The 6,397-nt window shown below is 49.4% G+C and overlaps 1 protein-coding gene across 1 annotated transcript in view; it reads right to left on the reverse strand.

Moving 5' to 3' along the window:
* LOC137903833 (uncharacterized) overlaps positions 1–6,397 on the reverse strand; it is a 55,703-nt gene that overhangs the window by 17,577 nt on the left and 31,729 nt on the right. The gene's annotated exons all lie outside the window — the stretch shown is intronic.

The following is a 6,397-nucleotide window of genomic DNA, read 5'->3' on the forward strand; positions in this document are numbered from 1 at the left end:
ACACACACACACACGCACACACACATACACACAGACACACACACACACGCACACACACACACACGCACACACACATACACACAGACACACACACACACGCACACACACATACACACATACACATACACACACACACACACACACACACACACACGCACACACACATACACACACACACACACATACACACACACACACACGCACACACACATACACACACACACACAGACACACACACACACACACACATACACACACACACACACACACACATACACACACACACACATACACACACACACATACACACACACACATACACACACACACAGACGCACACACACACACACACACAGACGCACACACACACACACACACAGACGCACACACACACACACACACAGACGCACACACACACACACACACAGACGCACACACACACACACACAGACGCACACACACACACACACACACACAGACGCACACACACAGACGCACACACACACACACACACACACACACACACACACAGACGCACACACACACACTGACGCACACACACACACACACACAGACCGCACACACACATACACACACACACACATACACACACACACACACACACACACGCACACACACACACAGACACACACACACACACACACATACACACACACACACATACACACACACACACATACACACACACACACACACACACAGACGCACACACACACACACACACAGACGCACACACACACACACACACACACACACACACACACACACAGACGCACACACACACACACACACAGACGCACACACACACACACACACAGACGCACACACACACACACACACACACAGACGCACACACACAGACGCACACACACACACACACACACACACACACACACAGACGCACACACACACACACACACAGACGCACACACACACACACACATACACACACACACACATACACACACACACACACAGACGCACACACACACACACACACACACACACACACACACAGACGCACACACACACATACACACACACACACACACACAGACGCACACACACACACACACACACACACACACACGTCTCCAGGAAAGACAAATATCAAATATACGGGATGATTAATTATCGGGAGCCTTCATCCATCACCAGTTGCTTTTCTCCCTCTCTGGTCTGCGAGGGAAAACAGAGAAGGTAGTGGTGAGGCTGGGGGGGGGGGGGGTCTCGCTCTCTTCCTTGACTTTATAATTAGAATATGAGGACCGCCCAACAGACATTAAACTAAAGCACGGGACAAATGCATCGTCTGGAGATCAAAGGCTATGGAGACTGTTCACATTTAGCAACTCAAGTATTTCTAGAGCCTCTGGGGGGGTGGGGGGGGGGGGTGGCCTTGATGCAAACCATTATGTACGGTCTGAGTGTGTTCATCTGTTGTCAACACTCTCCCTTCAAAAGACACTTCCTCCGACTAAACACGGAATGAAGAGGAAGCATAAAGGGGAAGACTCTGGGGGGGCGGGGGGGGGGGGGGCACGCAACGCAAAGAAGTATCTCACAAAATACATCGATGAATATTTGAATATGGTAGAAACATTATGTTCAGAAATAGCAATGTACCGTATGAACAGCGAATACACGGCAGCATGTATATACTATATATATATACAGTATATAGTATATACTATATACAGACAGATAAATGCATCAAGTGTTTATTTAAAGTAACATGGACTCTGACGGTATAGTTAACGGTATATATAGTTAACGGTATAAATTCATAATTTTAAGTAGCTTTTAGTAAAACATGGGCTCAAACCTTGAGGCAGCTTCAGGTACTGCAACAGTCCAAACTATAATGATTAATAGTCCAAAGCCCGCCCCCTTTGCACCAGGACTACTTTCACTTCTGAATCATTTTTATAAAACGTTAATGTGGGCTTATTATATTTTCAGAGCTTCTGAAGGTTCTGGTTCTGGATCTGGACTCTGGGCTACACAGATAACCGAGTCCATCCATGCGACCCGCGTCTGTTCCGGCTCGGCCTGGGCCGGACTGCAGCAGCGTGACGAGATCCAGACCCGAACATCTGAGCACTGTGCAGCCCAGCGGCCCCCCCCCTCTCACAAGGGTTGCGTGAGTAGAGAAAATTGTGTGTGTGTGTGTGTGTGTGTGCGTAACGTGTGTGTTGAGGTTGAGTTGGCTCACAGCCACTTCCTTTGCCTGTGCCCGCCCCCTTCCCTCAGTGCTCTTCTTCGCTGTCTCTCTGACTCTCCATAGAGAGAGAGAGAGGGGGGGGGGGGGGGATGAGAGAGGGAGAGAGAGAGAGAGGGAGGGAGAGAGAGCGAGAGAGAGAGGGAGAGAGAGACAGAGAGGGAGGAGGGAGAGGGGGGGGGAGTGAGAGAGAGAGCGAGAGAGAGAGGGGGGGGGGGGGATGAGAGAGGGAGAGAGAGAGAGGGAGGGAGAGAGAGCGAGAGAGAGAGGGAGAGAGAGACAGAGAGAGGGAGAGAGAGACAGAGAGGGAGAGGGGGGGGAGTGAGAGAGAGAGCAAGAGAGGGAGGGGGGGGGAGCTGGCCGATCAAGGGCTGCTTGTCACGCGAGCGAGCCGTCTGTCACCCCCCCCCCCCCCCCCTGACAGCCTGCTGGCGGCCGGCCGAGCCCTTGCGTGCGAGCCGGAGCCACGTTAGCCCATAAAGGATTCATAATAGCAGCAGCTGAATATTGATGAGCGCTGGGAGGGGATCAATGGTAGGAGGTGGAGCTACAGTGGAAGCGAAGACGGATCAAATGTCCAGAGCAGCCCGGAAACAGCCCAGCCTGCATTCACCCTCAGTGGTTTGGCCCTCAGTGGTTTGGCCCTCCAGTGGTTTGGCCCTCAGTGGTTTGGCCCTCAGTGGTGTGGCCCTCAGTGGTGTGGCCCTCAGTGGTTTGGCCCTCAGTGGTTTGGCCCTCAGTGGTTTGGCCCTCCAGTGGTTTGGCCCTCCAGTGGTTTGGTCCTTCAGTGGTTTGGCCCTCCAGTGGTTTGGTCCTTCAGTGGTTTGGCCCTTCAGTGGTTTGGCCCTCCAGTGGTTTGGCCCTCCAGTGGTTTGGTCCTTCAGTGGTTTGGCCCTCCAGTGGTTTGGTCCTTCAGTGGTTTGGCCCTCCAGTGGTTTGGTCCTTCAGTGGTTTGGCCCTCCAGTGGTTTGGCCCTCCAGTGGTTTGGTCCTTCAGTGGTTTGGCCCTCCAGTGGTTTGGTCCTTCAGTGGTTTGGCCCTCCAGTGGTTTGGCCCTCCAGTGGTTTGGTCCTTCAGTGGTTTGGCCCTCCAGTGGTTTGGTCCTTCAGTGGTTTGGCCCTCCAGTGGTTTGGTCCTTCAGTGGTTTGGCCCTCCAGTGGTTTGGCCCTCCAGTGGTTTGGCCCTCCAGTGGTTTGGCCCTCCAGTGGTTTGGCCCTCCAGTGGTTTGGTCCTTCAGTGGTTTGGCCCTTCAGTGGTTTGGCCCTCCAGTGGTTTGGCCCTCCAGTGGTTTGGCCCTCCAGTGGTTTGGTCCTTCAGTGGTTTGGCCCTCCAGTGGTTTGGTCCTTCAGTGGTTTGGCCCTCCAGTGGTTTGGCCCTCCATCTCAGATTATAATCTGACTGGCAGCATTCAGAGCGATTCTCCTTGTCTACTAGAAAAAAAAAAACCTACAAGGCGGCACAAAAAAAAAATCACAAATATTCCTCCTTCGGGGGGGTCTAGAAACGGAGGCCGTGTTTAACCGAGATCCTGACGTGAAGCGGAAGCGATCTCACTCCTGATTGGAGGTCATGATGTGAACTCAATTGTTTCCACTTCGTGCACGAGGAACAATCATCACGCCGACGCCTGAGCCCTCGGGCGCTGCTACTGGAGGGGGCTGTTCACGCTGGAGGGGGCTGTTCACGCTGGGGGGGGGGCTGCGCACTCAGGAGGGGACTGTGCACTCTGGGGGGGGCTGTGCACTCTGGGGGGGCTGTGCACTCTGGGGGGGCTGTGCACTCAGGAGGGGGCTGTGCACTCTGGGGGGGGCTGTTCACTCTGGGGGGGGGGCTGTTACAGCACAGCGTGCTACACGCGGCTAAAGAGGAAACCGGTTCCTCATCAGCCCGGTGGCTGACGGGCTGCAAACATTGTGCAATTTGTCTTAGAAGAATTAACCAGAACATTTATACAGACAATTAGGAGGCCGATCAGGATCCCTGCGGAGGGAGGGGGCCTATGGGGCGGGGCCTATGGGGCGGGGCTTCAGCATGAACGCTGCGCTCGCTGTTTGCTTACTCAGGCGTGCGTCGCGTGAGACCGACCAGTTCTGCAGCAAAGCCTTTCATTTCTACTGAACACAACAAGATGCTCCAGTCTGCCGGCTGGGGGGGGGGGGGGGGGGGCTGAGGAGACTCCCTCGTGACTCACAGACGTCGCACAAATAACAGCACACACCGTTTGCACGCACACGCGTGGAGCATGTCGTTTCAGAAGCAACCGTTCATGTGTTGACCTTCAACATCGACCCTGTCTCATTCACACCTCGTTAGCCTCCTAGCATAATAGCAATGAGTAGTTATGCTAGGAGGCTAACAAGGTGTATTTGTTCAGGTTTGACGACGTTCAGTTGAAGAAACGGTGGCCAAACTACGTGTGTGTGTCCTTCATGTTCACGTTTTTTGTTTCATAATTTCCACATTCTTGTCTTTTATTTCAGGGTTCTGGTCTTTTATTTCAGGGTTCTGGTCTTTTATTTCAGGGTTCTTGTCTTTTATTTCAGGGTTCTGGTCTTTTATTTCAGGGTTCTGGCCTTTTATTTCAGGGTTCTGGTCTTTTATTTCAGGGTTCTTGTCTCTTATTTCAGGGTTCTGGTCTTTTATTTCAGGGTTCTTGTCTTTTATTTCAGGGTTCTTGTCTTTTATATCAGGGTTCTGGTCTTTTATTTCAGGGTTCTTGTCTTTTATTTCAGGGTTCTGGTCTTTTATTTCAGGGTTCTGGCCTTTTATTTCAGGGTTCTGGTCTTTTATTTCAGGGTTCTTGTCTCTTATTTCAGGGTTCTGGTCTTTTATTTCAGGGTTCTTGTCTTTTATTTCAGGGTTCTGGTCTTTTATTTCAGGGTTCTGGTCTTTTATTTCAGGGTTCTGGCCTTTTATTCAGGGTTCTGGTCTTTTATTTCAGGGTTCTTGTCTCTTATTTCAGGGTTCTGGTCTTTTATTTCAGGGTTCTTGTCTTTTATTTCAGGGTTCTGGCCTTTTATTTCAGGGTTCTGGTCTTTTATTTCAGGGTTCTGGCCTTTTATTTCAGGGTTCTGGTCTTTTATTTCAGGGTTCTGGTCTTTTATTTCAGGGTTCTGGTCTTTTATTTCAGGGTTCTTGTCTTTTATTTCAGGGTTCTTGTCTTTTATATCAGGGTTCTGGTCTTTTATTTCAGGGTTCTGGCCTTTTATTTCAGGGTTCTGGCCTTTTATTTCAGGGTTCTGGTCTTTTATTTCAGGGTTCTGGTCTTTTATTTCAGGGTTCTTGTCTTTTATTTCAGGGTTCTGGTCTTTTATTTCAGGGTTCTGGCCTTTTATTTCAGGGTTCTGGTCTTTTATTTCAGGGTTCTTGTCTTTTATTTCAGGGTTCTGGTCTTTTATTTCAGGGTTCTTGTCTTTTATTTCAGGGTTCTGGTCTTTTATTTCAGGGTTCTGGTCTTTTTATTTCAGGGTTCTGGCCTTTTATTTCAGGGTTCTGGCCTTTTATTTCAGGGTTCTGGTCTTTTATTTCAGGGTTCTGGCCTTTTATTTCAGGGTTCTTGTCTTATTTCAGGGTTCTGGTCTTTTATGTCAGGGTTCTGGCCTTTTATTTCAGGGTTCTGGTCTTTTATTTCAGGGTTCTGGCCTTTTATTTCAGGGTTCTTGTCTTATTTCAGGGTTCTGGTCTTTTATTTCAGGGTTCTGACCTTTTATTTCAGGGTTCTGGTCTTTTATTTCAGGGTTCTTGTCTTTTATTTCAGGGTTCTTGTCTTTTATATCAGGGTTCTGGTCTTTTATTTCAGGGTTCTGGTCTTATTTCAGGGTTCTGGTCTTTTATTTCAGGGTTCTGGTCTTTTATCTCAGGGTTCTGGTCTTTTATCTCAGGGTTCTTGTCTTATTTCAGGGTTCTGGTCTTTTATTTCAGGGTTCTGGTCTTTTATTTCAGGGTTCTGGTCTTTTATTTCAGGGTTCTTGTCTTATTTCAGGGTTCTGGTCTTTTATTTCAGGGTTCTGGTCTTTTATTTCAGGGTTCTTGTCTTTATTTCAGGGTTCTGGTCTTTTATTTCAGGGTTCTGGTCTTTTATTTCAGGGTTCTGGCCTTTTATTTCAGGGTTCTGGCCTTTTATTTCAGGGTTCTGGTCTTTTATTTCAGGGTTCTG

This window comes from Brachionichthys hirsutus, chromosome 14 (assembly GCF_040956055.1).
Source record: "Brachionichthys hirsutus isolate HB-005 chromosome 14, CSIRO-AGI_Bhir_v1, whole genome shotgun sequence".
Classification (NCBI taxonomy): Eukaryota; Metazoa; Chordata; class Actinopteri; order Lophiiformes; family Brachionichthyidae; genus Brachionichthys; species Brachionichthys hirsutus.